This window comes from Phyllostomus discolor, chromosome 6 (genome assembly GCF_004126475.2).
Source record: "Phyllostomus discolor isolate MPI-MPIP mPhyDis1 chromosome 6, mPhyDis1.pri.v3, whole genome shotgun sequence".
Classification (NCBI taxonomy): Eukaryota; Metazoa; Chordata; class Mammalia; order Chiroptera; family Phyllostomidae; genus Phyllostomus; species Phyllostomus discolor.
Window position 1 is genome coordinate 43,243,644 of NC_040908.2, and position 14,555 is coordinate 43,258,198.

The following is a 14,555-nucleotide window of genomic DNA, read 5'->3' on the forward strand; positions in this document are numbered from 1 at the left end:
AAGGCATACGGGGGAGCTTTCACTCGGGGACCTGCTACAGCTCAGGTCTCTCTCTGGGAGGCTCAACCGACCCTCGCTACCGCCTGGGGCCCTCCTCCGCCCTCCAGGCTTCCGACCCTTGGCTGGGTCCCAACGCCGCCCCCACCCATTGGTAGCCCAGCGCATCGGAAGCCCCTCCAGCCCAGCGCTGGGAGAACTTACCACATGTAGTTCCACCTGGGAACTAACGCATCAGGAGGGGGTTCTGCCCACTCCTCAAGCTACTCCTGCTCCATGCGGAGTACCCAGCTCCGGGGTCCTGAGGGTAGCGCCGGGGAGCGGGCAAGAGGCGAGACTGAAGCTAAGACTCCGCCGTCCTCTGCCTGCGCGCTCGGAACATTATACAATGGTGGTGGAGGAGGAGGAGGAGGCGGCGGCGGCGGTGGCGGTGGCGGCGGCGGCAGGCAGCGGAGGAGGAAGCGGGAGGCGGGCGAAGGGGGCGCCCTGACCCAGCGAGCAGGCAGCTAGAGCTCCGGCACTCGCAGTGCAGGAGTGACGTGCGGCCAGCGAGCCTCCCGCGAGCTGCGGCCCCGGGGCTCAACAGTCCCCGCCTCTCCACCGCCCGCCCCGCCCCTCCACCGCCCGGCCCCGCCCCGCCTCCTCCCCTGGCGGTCCCGGGAGGCTCGATAAATGCCGAGCTGGGGGCCCCGGCCGCCAGAGGAGCAGGAAGGAGCAGGCGGAGCTGCACGGGAGACGCCGGGTGGCAGCGCGGCCCACGGCTCCCTCTCTGGCCAGCCCCCCCCCCCCCCTTTATTTTCTCTTAGGGCTTAAAGAGAAGGCGAGCGGAAAAAAGAAATTTTGGCCAAGGGATCACTGTTAACCACCAATAATCCCCTCACACTCTAGAAAATACTCAATGCAAATGACGGAACGGCTACTGACAAAGGCGTCAGCGAGTGAAGCGCGCGCACAGCCTGCAGAGTGGTGCGACCGCAAATATGACAAGCATCCGAGCTATTCGGCAACTTGGGGCGGGTCAGCCGGGCGGGCAGGGTCCCGAGGGGTGGTGGTTGGGGCAAAAATCAGCCCCTGAGGTGCAATGTCCCCGCTGCCCACTGGGCTTTCAAGACGTGAGTGGCGAGAGGGCACAGGCGGCAGCGTCGGCAACTGGGACACTCCCCGACGCCGGGGTCTGAGGATTCACAAGTGACCAGCAAAGATATCCCAATGGCAGGATGGCGGCTCCAGCTGGAGCCGGGGATAGAAAATGCTCCTTGCGCGTGGTGGCTCCGGCCCAACAATCTAAATGATTCACCAAGTCAACAGCACTTTCCGAGCAGGACAGAAGGAACCGAATTTCATCCTTCGTGCCAGGCTGCACCGAGGTGCAGATCCAGGAGCCCGTTGCCTGCCCGCCCCTCTACCTTGAAAAAGTTCACGCCGGTTGGGAAGCCGGGCTTTGAGATGACCCTGGGAGGTCAGACACTCCGTCCTCTGCCCAGAATTTCCATGTTGACAGCCCTTTTCTTCTGCTTAAGAAAGCTTCTACTTTGAACTACGTATGTTTACCAGGGAAACATACTAGCTGGGAAAGGTTGTTTGTGCGCCTGAATGATGTGAATTTAAAAGCACTGGAAAAACAAAGACAGCTCCCCTGTAAAATAAAAATTACTTTATTTTAAAAGTCACATGAGCATTCAATGTAAAAAATGTTACAAAAAATAATTCAGGCACCTTAAAAATTTGGCTGCCACCCCAATCAGTATCATCTCAAATCACTTCCTCATTTAATGGTCCACTATGCTAGTTATATTTAAGGATAATAAAGCTTTAAGACCTAACATAAAGGTGATTATAAGTCGTTAACATCAAGACAAGTTTAGACCTATTCGAACTGTGCTGTAATGATTTGTTATCAATCAAATTGATGATCTTATGGAAATTAATTAAAACTGGGCTAAAATATTTGTAGAGGAGACAATGTTTCTTGTTTTATCTTTAAGGGGAATGAAAATGATTTTTACTGGACTCACAGTATAATCAAAACCTTATACAGATTTTCTTTAAGTATAACCAGTGCCACAAGCTAATTATTCATGGATGTCTTTGGAAAGTCTTGTTGTAATGGTGTTCCAAATTATACGTCATGGAAGTAATGCTTAGGGCCCTCTGCAGGTCCTGCTCAGTTTGTGCCTGGGTGGCATAGCATTCAAACATTTTGCTGGGAAGCCAAAATATTTTTCATTTCCTGAGTTCTGCCTTTTAGAGAGGACACTAACTACAACAGTTTCCTAACCATCCACTCACTTATACATTCAGCGCTCACTTTAAGGAAAAGCCACTGAAATAGAATCTTCAATCTCTTCCTGTGATAACTTTGTAGAAGAGGTCAGAGGCTCTGTTGAATTTAAAATGAATTTAAACTATTATTTATGAACTGAAGTTAGCAACAAGTTAGTGTTGCAGAATTTTTGTGGCACTTGGATATTTTCTAGCAAATGAATTCCCAAATGCAGTATCCCTGTACACATGAAGTAAGATCAAAGTGACAATTTTTGTGTCTCCAGAGTGGACTCGTGGTTCTGATACAGTGTGTTCTGTACGTGCTCAGAAAAGGTTTGAGTTCTGAGAAAGCAACCTGAGTTTTGCGGTGAAATGGTTTTCACCTTTCCACACATTTGAAGGTCGTAATATTCCATCAGTGCACATGTTATAAAGAGTCCCACTTCCCCCACTTTCAGATTCTGGCATCGTTCACCAAGAACTCAAAGTACGAAATGGAGCTTCAGTAGCTGCTGATGTGGTCCAACACCAGGTGGTTAACCAAGACCCGCCTCTAGGTGGACTCCCTGCAGGCTGGCTCTGGGAATCCAAGCCCCTGATAGTAAGGAAAGGCCCTCCCAGAACTTTTGAAGTCAACTCCCTTCAGTATGCAGTAGCATGGTTTTTTAAAATTGTTTATTCCTAGCAAATGAGCAAGAAATGTTCAGTGAACATCTAAGTGTCATATTCACTCTTTGGGACGTTTAAAAGCCCATTTAAAAATAATCCTGCCTTCAGGATTCAGAGTTTCGAGTTTCTTTCTCTCACTTGCACCTATAAAAAATTAGGCCAGTCATCCACATTTAACTACTAGGAACATACCTGTTTAGGGAGAAAAGAAACATTGCTTTTCCTAAGTATAGAATTGTGATAGTAATTTTTAAAAATACTCATGAGTTTAATTTCAGAGAGGCACTTCTCAACATTGCTTTGTAGTTCTGGGTACTAGTCTGCACTTCACTGCTTCTCTTGAAAGTTTCTGTGCCTTCACATTTTGCAAACTACTAGACTACTGTGCTAACTGAAGGCCACTTTTAGCACTTAATTAGCATGCATGAAAGAAATGACAGAAGGACAAGCTGGTTATGTAAACTGAGAAACAAAGACTTTAAAATAGCTTTCAAACTTTTTCTTTCACCTTTATTATATTTTATCTTTCCAGTTCCACATGAAATATTGGTAATAATCATCTACCTACATACCTTAGAAATATTGGTCTTACGGAAAAAAAAGGTAAAATTTCAGTTATTAAACACATTGTATATAGCCAGCTGTGCTACAAAACTTTTTCATGGAAAATACAGAGATCCTAACTGAATGTGGACTTCTCTTCCACTGATAACTGAAAACGGTCAACAAATCTTTAAAATAAATTTCTGGAAGTCACATCACCTAACAGATTCTCAAGGAGTTGATTCAGGATACGATGATTTGGAAAACTAAATGCTTTCACAAAGACAGCACAAATAGGTTCAGTACTTTTCATTCACTAGCAAGTTAAGACTTCATTGTACCAAAGGAGCAAGTTAACTCATCCTTTTCTGCAAACTCTGCTTCATCCCTTCTTCCTCTGGCTTTTGTCAGGTTCTTTCCCGGCTTGTCCCTGAAGTCATGCTTCACACAGAATTTCAACTTCGGTTAAGGGTTACTTTTGCAAAGTTACCCTTATTTGTTACTGAACTGCTTTGCAATGACGCCCCGTGTGTTTCAAGAGGAGTGTTGTTCTTCTGTTAGAGTTAGGCCTTTTTCTCTTTTAAAACCTGATAACATTTAAATTTTAATTTGGAACCAAATCTTAATGATGACATTTGAAAAAAAATGCTTTTAAAACCATTTGTTCCTAGTATTTTATTAGTCCATTCTAACCTTTACTAGAGAAGGTGGTTTCTACTGGGCATTAGCTTCCTTCCTATTCCATTTGCCACTATTTTCTTTTAAAATCCTCAGATAAATTGTGAGGCCCAATTTGCAGCAGACCTCCTTAAAGGACCTGAGATTTTGCTTTCACTCTCTCCTCAGCAGAAAAGTGAGGTGACAACTCCTGTGTTCCTTCCCTGCCAGATGTCGCTCCACCAAGACTGGAGGTCACTTCTCAGAAACATCTTTTCTTGTACCCAGTTCCCCACACAGCACTCCCTTCCTGGTGGCCTCTGCATGTTGACTCTGTATTTCCTGTCTATAAAACATCCTTCCTTCTTGAGGAGTTCGTACTCTTAAGATACTCAGCACTCCTGGCTTCCACAGAAAACTTCAATGGATGTTAGAAATCACTCAGCCTCCAGACCTTCCGTGTCCCTGGGAACCAGCTTAGCAATGAAGAGGCCTGGAGTAGGAGTTTGAAGATCCTGTACAAATAAATCACTCAACTATGATTAATTGTTAATATATTTAGTTTCTCAATCTGCTATGTCACACAGATTTAGAATCACCATGGGATGCAGTGAAAAAAACGCAGGTTTTTGGTCAGGAGGTTTTGGGCACAGTTCTACAGCTACAGTCAGCAGTGAGGCCAAATCAGACCCTGAACATCATGGGGGATGCTTCCACATCCCATAAAAGGAGGAGTTTGAGCTCAAAGGTGTCTGTAGCCTCTCCTCAGAGTAGGAGTCTATGAAAAGTGACTACAGTGGAGACTACCTTCATGGAGAAGTTTTAAGGCTCAAATGAGATAATCTGCTCATTGAAAGAATATAAAAACAACTTCACATGCACATATTTCTAAAAGAAGCACAAATAATAGTATGCTCTCTTCATTAGAACATGTTCTTTGAATTATTTGTTATATCCAGAAGACAGGCTTGAGTGGTTCTATACATATTCTCCTGGCTTTGTTACCCATTACAGTTCAAGTCACCTAGCTGTGAAATCTACAATACCCCCACCCCAATTTTTGTATAGAAGCAGGGCAGTTTGCAAGGCATTTTCATATGAATTCACCTATTTGCTCTTCATAGCATCTTTCCTGTGCCATAGGCAGGACAGATACTGCTTCCATATCTTACAGATGAGTAAACAGGCTTAGCGAAGGACCTGTCCATTGAACTCTTTCTTTAGCAAGATGACCCTCAGGGACAAAGAAGACCTGGAGGCTGTGAGATTTCTGATCTTCATTAAAATTCTTTTGTAATAGCCAGGAAAGGCTGAAGCCGGGTGTCTTGAGAAGAGTATGAGCTCCTCAAGAAGGGGAGGATGGGTTACAGACAGGAAGTACAGAGTCAACATGCAGAGGCCAGCAGGAGGGTCGTGCTGCACCAGGATCTGAATACCGCTTTGCTTCAATCCTAGGCTAGAGTCATGAAATAAGAATTCTATTTCTTACACAAAGAACTCCAACCCTTGGCTAAAAGTTGCATCTCATTACCTTTTCTCTAACCTCTGCATGTGTGTATATACATATAAATAACTATTTACATACACTGTTTAAGCAGTATTTGGGAACCTTCATAATTACAGGTGTCACTGTGAGTGATATAATATTGCACCAGTAACTGCTTGTAAAGCACTTCTAAAACATGCCATTTGGGTTTAACAGAGTTAAAAGGACCGATGGGCATTCACAAAGTACTTATTGTTAAAGAGTTAATCTATATAGCTTCACCATTGTGGAACAATTTTGCAGATAAACAAATTATTGCCGTAATTCCACCATCCCCTACTTCTTTATGAAGGCATTCTCTTCCTACCTACTTTAGGAAATAAAAGTCTCAGCTAAATCATATTTAAATACAGCGGCATTTGATAATTACAGGTTAAAAAAACAAGATTTGCCTATCCAAATTTTTAAGTGATGACTTGAATGGTTCAAATGACCATTTATTACATTTATCACTCTCATGCCCTCTTGATCATGGAGTACAAAAATATGCCAATAATCAGACATGTTCTGAATATCAATCAATATTAATCAATATAATCAATATGATCAATATAAATCAATACTAATTTCCAGGAAAACTTGGCAAAATGACAGGAAAAATAATTATTTTCAAAAGTGTTATTTAATACCAGCTGTTTTTATGTTTCAAAATCAAGCAAATTTATATGACTAGCTAGGCTAAATCCTATTTTCTGCTGTACATATTCTCATGTTCATACTATCTAGGATTGCATACCTTTAAATCACCTATAGGAGTAATGAGGTCATTTAAGAGAAGTATAGTGATTTGGAAAGGGCAATTACATATTTAAACCATTTTTTAATTGTAGCTATAAAAATTCTACTTTGAGAATTAAAAAAATTCAAACCTTTAATGTGTTAGATGTCCAGAAAATGCTTCTAAGTTCAGGCTGTGAGGTATCATTAGAAAACAAACATGTGGACAGAGAACAGAGTTCAAATGTAGTCACAGTATACAATTAAAAATGAACCAGCTCTTTGTCACCCTGAGTTTTTATTGGTTTGCTGAAGGAAAGGTGATACTTAGGTAAGATGGTATAGACTTGTCTTTTATTTTAGTTACCAGTGTAGAACCGTTTTTTAAAAGACCTGTTGCAGAAATAAACAAGACTTTTCCAAACTATCCAAGCGTCCAATAATTCGAGTCCCATGCTTTAAATTAAAACATTTTTAATTTAAAATTGTTCACATTTAAAATCAGAAGTGCAGAGTGACGTCATGTAAGAACTAAAGCAAGAATCTGAGATAAACGCCAACACCAATTAGATACACTTGTGTAACCAGTCAATTGTTTCTCTAGACATGCTTTAAATAGTGAACAAAAGATTTTATCTTGCTAAGTAATATTTGTTTCAAAACTGTTGTCTTAGAGCTAAGGCTTGTTTGAGTTATATGAAACTCCTTAAATGGGCAATTATCAGAGAAACTGGCTTTTAAGGGGAAAATAATAGTGTGAATGAGCTATATGTAACTTCCCCTTTTAAAAACAGAAGTTGATTCTGTAACACTAAATTTAGAAAGGAGAGTGGATGGCAGCAAATACCACGAGAATATCATCTATATAGCATAGACACCCACTGCCATTCTGTTCTGTTATAAATAAATATACACTCTACGATCTTGTGTTTGCTGAAACAATGCATGTATTTAATCATCCCTAAAGGTGAGTCTTTTAAAAACATACATGCTAAAGAGTCAAGTCAAATTTTTAAAAGTACCAGATTTCCTTCTTTGGCTACTGTGATTCATTCACTGCAGATAAATGGCTTTTGTAGTAATAATACTGACAATTTCAACAGCATTTATATTTCCTTTTAACTTTCTTTAATAAATTAAAGCCCAAATTACAAAAAGATAGGAAAAACATAATGAATGAGATATTATTTTCAACCCATTTTGACGTATTGCCACTTCAGAACTGTTAGACATCAGGCTTTTAGTTTTAGAGGTAAAAATTAACAGTTATAAAAATAAAGACTCCAGAATTACTATTTTCATGTTACAGGCAAAAATGAGAAGTGAGAAAATAGAAACCTTTTTTTTAAAGTTCATGAGATGAAAAAATCAGAAATAATGGGATCCACACCAATTATGGACAAGAACACGTAATACTATAAATACCAATTGTCCCTCAAATTCATCAATAAATTAACTGCAATTCCAATATAAATCTCATTTTTTTCCATGAAACCTGGTAAAGCAAATCCAGAAATTCATCAGGAATAGCAAAGGGCCAAAGACAGCTATAATAAGTTTAAAGAATAGGATGGGGGATATGCCCTATCAGTTATGAAGCCTTATTATGAACCTCTTATAATTAAAACAGAGTGGTGTTGGCATAGGCGTAAATAAATAAATCAACAGACCAGAAGGGACAGTGCAGAAATAGACCCACAGATATATGGAACCAAGAAATACGACAGAAGTGAGATTATAGATCAATGGGAAAGAATAGACTGTATTAAATAGATGTCTAAGAGTCGCCTGGTTACCTGCATGAAAAATAAAATAAAATTAGGTATCTAATATTTTTCCAAACAGCACATTTCAGGTGGACTGAAATCTACATATGTAAAACAAAACTTTAAAACTCTTAGGAGAAAATATAGGAAAATACCTTTGTGGTCTTAGGATAAGGAATGCGTGATTACTGTTTTTCTCCTAAGATTCATTCTCTGCTTGCCTCTCCTTTGCCCTGCCCCTTGAAATGTTGACCCCTCCCTTTGCCAACTAGCTCCCAACTGGATTCAGCCAAACAAAAACACCATCAGAATGGCTCAGAAGGGAGAGAGGCTGGGGCATTTTTTTCTCTGCTCCTTCCTGCTTGGGCCCTATTCTGGCAGTAACCATCCCTCCACAACCACAGCGTCCACACTGGCCCCTTCTCCAGGGAGCCAAGTCTCACGGATCCTAAAACACCATTTCTCTCCTTCCCCCTTTATCCTAAGGATAGTTACAGCTTCCTACTGTTGTTGGGCTTAAATGTCTCGACTTCTGTCACATCTCTGTATAAAGTCCTTTCATAAAAGTCTCTTTAGTTAAATCATTTAGTAGAATTCTATTTTCTGCCCAGACTTTGGCTACGGAAACAAAAAACCCAATTCACAAACTATAAAGAAAAAGATCGATAACTTTGATCCATTAAAATTAAACATAATACATGAGATAAAAACAATAAAGACTATCAAATGATATATGTGATTCATGCAATCAACAAAAGATTAGTAATATTCAAAATTAGTAAAGAACTTCTCTAAGTTAATTTTTAAAAAGCCATAGATACCCAATAGAAAAATGGGTAAAAGAAGAAACTCAAATGCCAAGAAACATGTGAAAAGATACCCAACCTCATCAATAATAAGAAAAATTCAAATTATAAAGACAGAGTTCACAGCTATCAGAGTGACCGCTTTAGAAATAATTTAGTATTATCCAATAAAGTTGGAGATGCATATACCTGGCCCACATACATGCAGTGTTTCTCATCTGGGGTTCCCTGAGAAAATAAGCACCACAGAAAACGATTCAAGTGACTATTTCCTCAATCCTCCCAAGGATGGTATAAAGTTAAAAACCAGCAGTGCTCTGGTAAATGTTTAACAACCGCCTGGGAGGATGAGGAAGGAAGCCCTTATCTGTAGCCATTTGCTGATTTCTGTTGTGTCCACCCCACACAAAGCTGATTTTAAGCCTCCCAACTGAACTCAAGAGTTAGAAAGAGACTTGCACAACTGGAGCAAGTATCAGTCATCCAGCTCCCAGCCCAACACTTGAACCATTCTAGACTTACAGGACAGAGGTTAATTCATTACATACAACGGGAGCTTTAAGGTTTGGGGATTTAATTCTCTACAGGAACTCTGGATGATAAGGGTTAAGTCTAGAATCTAGAGAAACCCTTATTTTTTAAATTTTATTTTTCAACTACAGTTGACATTCAATATTATTTTATATTAGTTTCAGATATATAGCATAGTGGTTAGACAATTATTGGAAACTCTTCTTTTTATTCCCTATGGAGACCTAGAAGAACATTTTGGTAGCTTTGCTTGTAATAGTTAAAAATGAGAAACAATCTTAATGGTTATGAAGATGAGAATAAATTGATACATTTGAAAACCACTGTGGTTGAGCCACTAAAGGTACCATATAGTATCAACATGGTTAAATCTCAAAAACATAATGGTGAGTAAAATAAAGCAAGCTACAAAATATGTACTGTATAATATCATTATATAAAATATTTTATAACATACAAAATGTTGCTACATATTGTTTATAAATATGTATACAGGTATAGAATAGAGAATATTAGAGATAAAAAATTCAGGGAAGTGGTTACCTCTGGTAAACAGAGTAGGATAATGGAATCAGAGACGCATAGGTAGCTTCTATTTTATCTATAATGTTTAATTTCTTTTTAGAAAACATGAAAAACAAGAAATAAAAGAGGAGAAGTAACGAATAACTACACAGAAATACAAGGGATTGTAAGAAAATATTATGAACAACTATATGCCAACAAACTGGACAATATGGATGAAATGCATAAATTCCTAGAAATATTCAATCTTCCAAAACTGAATCAGGAAGAATCTAAGAATCTGAATAGACGGATAGTACCTAGTGAAACTGAAGCAGTAACCAAAAACTCCGAATACACAAGGGTCCTGAGCTGGTTGGTTTCACAAGTGAATTTTGCCAAACATTCAGAGAAAAACTAACACTGATCCTTCTAAACCATTCCAAAAAATTCAAGGGAAGGAAAGACTCCCAACTTCATTTTATGAGGCCAGCATTATTATAATTCCAAAACCAGATAAAGACACTGCAAAGAAAGAAAATTATAGGCCAATATCCTTGATGAACATAGATGCTAAAATTCTCAACAAAATATTAGCAAACTAGATCCAGGAATACAGTAAAAAGATCCTACACCATGATCAAGTGGGATTTTTTTCCAGGGATACAAGCTTGGCACAACATCCACAAATCAATCAATGTGATACACCCCATAAATAAAATGAAGGATAAAAACCACATGATCATATTGACAGATGCAGAAAAAGCATTTGATGAAGTCTAGCACCCATTTATGATTAAAACTCTCGGCAAAGTGGGATTAGAGGGAACATATCTCAAAATAAGAAAGGCCGTATCTGACAAACCCACTGCCATCATCATACTCAATGGGAAAAAACTACAAACATTTTCCTTAAGACTGGGAAAAGGACAGGGACGTCTGCTTTCACCTATCTTATTCAACATAGTACTGGAAGTCCTAGCCACAGCAATCAGACAGAAAGAAGAAATAAAAGGCATCCAAATTGGAAAGGAAGAAGTAAAGCTGTCATTATTTGCAGATGACATGATATTGCATATAGAGAACCCTAAAGATTCCAAGTAGCAGGATACAAAATAAACATCAAGGAATCAGTTGTGTTTTTATACGACAATAATGAACTATCAGAAAGGAAAACTGGGAAAACAATCTCACTCACAAGTGCTACCCCCCCAAAAAAAAACAGGAATAAATTTAACCAAGGATATAAAACACCTGTACATGGAAAATAATAAGACACTGAAGAAAGAAATTGAGTAAGATAAAAATAAGTGGGACCACATACTGTGTTCGTAGATAAGAGAAATTAACATCATTAAAATGTCCATACTATCCAAAGCAATCTATAGATTCAACATAATTCCTATCAAGATACCAATGGCATATATTTCACAGAACTAGAACAAATATTCCAAAAATTTATGTGGAATCACAAAAGACCCAGAATAGCCTTAGCAATCTTGAGAAAGAAGAACAAAGCTGGAGAAATCACACTACCTGATATCAAATTATACTACAAAGCCATAGTAATCAAAACAGCATGGTGCTGGCATAAAAACAGACACATAGATCAATGGAACAGACTAGAGAGCCAGAAATAAACCCACGCCCTTACAGTCAATTAGTATTTGACAAAGGCAAAAAATACACAATGGGGTAAAGACAGTCTATTCAATAAATAGTATTGGGAAAATTGGACAGATACATGCAAAAAATAAATTAAACTAGACCATCTTCTTATACCATACATAAGAATAAACTCAAACTGGATTAAAGACTTGAACATTGAACTAAAAACCATAAAAATCCTAGAAGAAAACATAGGCAGTAAGATTTGAGACATTGCTTGTAGCAATATTTTTTTCTAGCATATCTGTTCTGGCAGGAGAAGCAAAAAATAAATAATTAAATAAACAAACGAGACAACATCGAACTAAAAAATTTTTGCACAGCAAAGGACACTATCAACAAAATGAAAGACAATCCACTGAATGGGAGAACATATTTGCCAATGACACATCCAATAAGGGGTTAATATCTAAAATTTATAAAGAACTTATAAAACTCAACACCAAAAAAAAACATCCAATTAAAAAATGGGCAAAGAACCTGAATAGACAATTCTCCAAAGAGGACACCAGATGTCCAACAGACATATGAAAAGATGCTCAATGTTACTAATCATCAGAGAAATGAAAATTAAAACCACATTGAGTTATACCTCACACCTGTCAGAATGGCTATCATCAACAAATCAATGAAGTACTGGCAAGGATGCAGAGAAAAGAAAACCCTCACGCACTGTTGGTGGGAACGCAAATTGGTGCAGCCATTGTAGAAAGCAGTATGGAGGTACCTCAAAAAATTAAAAATGGCACTGCCTTAGGATCTAACAATTTCACTTCGGGGAATATATCCAAAGAAACCCAAAACACTAATTCAAAAGAATACATGCACCCCTATGTTCATTGTGGCTTTATTTACAGTAGCCAAGATTTGGAAGCAGCCCAAATGCCCATTAATAGACGAGTGGATAAAAAAGCTGTGGTACATTTACACAATGGAATACTACTAAGCTATTAAAAAGAAGGAAATCTTAACCATTGTGACAGCATGGATGGACCTGGAGAACATCATGCTAAGTGAAATAAGCCAGCCGGACAAAGACAAGTACCATATGATTTCACTCATATGCGGAATATAATGAACAACAAACAAAATAGAAACAGACTCATATAGATTGACAGCTGTCAAAGGGGAGGTGGGTTGGGGGGCTGGGTGGAAAAGGTGAAGGGATTAAGCACAAAAAAACCCCTCATAGACACAGACAACAGTACGGTGATCACTAAAGGGAAAGGGGGGTGGGGGGAGGAAGAAGAGGGTATGGGGGGGAGATAAATGGTGATGGAAGGAAACTTGACTTGGGATGGTGAACATATGATACAATATACAGAAGATGTATTATAGAATCAATCATACACCTGAAACCTATATAATTTTATTACCTAATGTTACCTCACTATATTCAATAAAAAAGAAAAAAAAAGTTGCTGCTCTGCCCAAGATCAAATCTATAAAATCTAAAAAAACTGAGGTTTGAAGAGATACTTCCAGCCAAGATGGAGGCATATACTGTGCCCCCTTGCACAACCAAAAGAAGGACAACAACAAATTTAAAAACAAAAAACAACCAGAACTGACAGAAAATCAAACTACATGGAAGTCCAACAACCAAGGAGTTAAAGAAGAAACAAACATCCAGACCAGCAGGAGGGGTGGAGATGGGCAGCTGGGTGGAGAGGACTCTCAGCAAGACAGACCTGGCGTGGCGGTGGCTGGCAAAGTGGATGGTTCCACATCTGTGTGCGGATAAACAGGGAGGAATAACTGGGGAGTGAGACAGACCTCACAACCCAGGGTTCCAGCGTGGGGAAATAAAGCCTCAAAACCTCTGACTAAAAAAACCCATGGGGGTTGAGGTGGCAGCAGGAGAAACCCCCAGCCTCACGAGAGAGTTAGTTGGAGAGACCCACAGGATCCTAGAATGGACACAAACCCACCCACCTGGAAATCAGCACTAGAAGGGCCCAATTTGATTGTGGGTAGCTGGGGAAGTGACTGAAAGCCACAGAGAGCTAAGTAAGCGGCATTGTTTCCTGTTGGACCCCTATCCCACATACAGTATCTCAGCGCAGCATCATGGGTTGCCAAGACCTGCAAAATATGTAAGGCTCCACCCCTTACTACTTAACAGGTTCATGGAGACAAAAAAAAAAGGTCCAAATGAAAGAACAGATCAAAGCTCCAGAAAAAATACAACTAAGTGACAAAGAGATAACCAACCTATTAGATACACAGTTCAAAACACTGGTAATCAGGATGCTCACAAGAACTGGTTGAGTATAGTCGCAAAATAGAGGAAAAAGTGAAGGCTATGAAAAATGAAATAAAGGAAAATGCACAGGGAACCAACAGTGATGGGAAGGAAACCAGGACTCAAATCAATGGCTTGGGGCAGAAGGAAGAAATAAACATTCAACCAGAACAGAATGAAGAAACAAGAATTCAAAATAATGAGAAGATGCTTAGGAATCTTCAGGACAACTTTAAATGTTCCAACATCTGAATTATAGGGATGCCAGAAGAAGAAGAGGAAGAGCAAGAAATGGAAAACTTATTTGAAAAAATAATGAAGGAGAACTTCCCCAGTCTGACAAAGAAAATAGACTTCCAGGAAGTCCAGGGAGCTCAGAGCGTCCCAAAAACATTGGACCCAAGGAGGAACACACCAAGGCACATCATAATTACAGTATCCAAGATTAAAGAGGAGAAAATCTTAAAAGCAGTAAGAGAAAAGGAGATAGTTACCTACAAGGGAGTCCCCATAAGACTATCAGCTGATTTCTCAAAAGAAATCTTATAGGCAAGAAGGGGCTGGAAAGAAGTATTCAAAGTCATGAAAGGCAAGGACCACCATCCAAGATTACTCTATCTGGCAAAGCTACCATTTAGAAT

General features: G+C 39.5%; 1 protein-coding gene across 5 annotated transcripts in view; it reads right to left on the bottom strand.

Annotated features, from left to right (window-relative positions):
* The window catches only part of SERTAD2 (SERTA domain containing 2), a 131,105-nt gene that overhangs the window by 23,580 nt on the left and 92,970 nt on the right, over nt 1-14,555 (bottom strand). For 3 of the 5 annotated variants that reach the window (XM_036028049.1, XM_036028050.1, XM_036028048.1), the window contains exon 1: nt 202-545. The exons of 1 other annotated variant lie outside the window; for it this stretch is intronic. The gene's annotated coding sequence lies outside the window, so the exon portion shown is untranslated. Of the gene's footprint in view, nt 1-201; nt 546-14,555 lie in introns of those variants that run through there. One more of the 5 variants, XM_028514700.2, reaches the window with a different exon arrangement.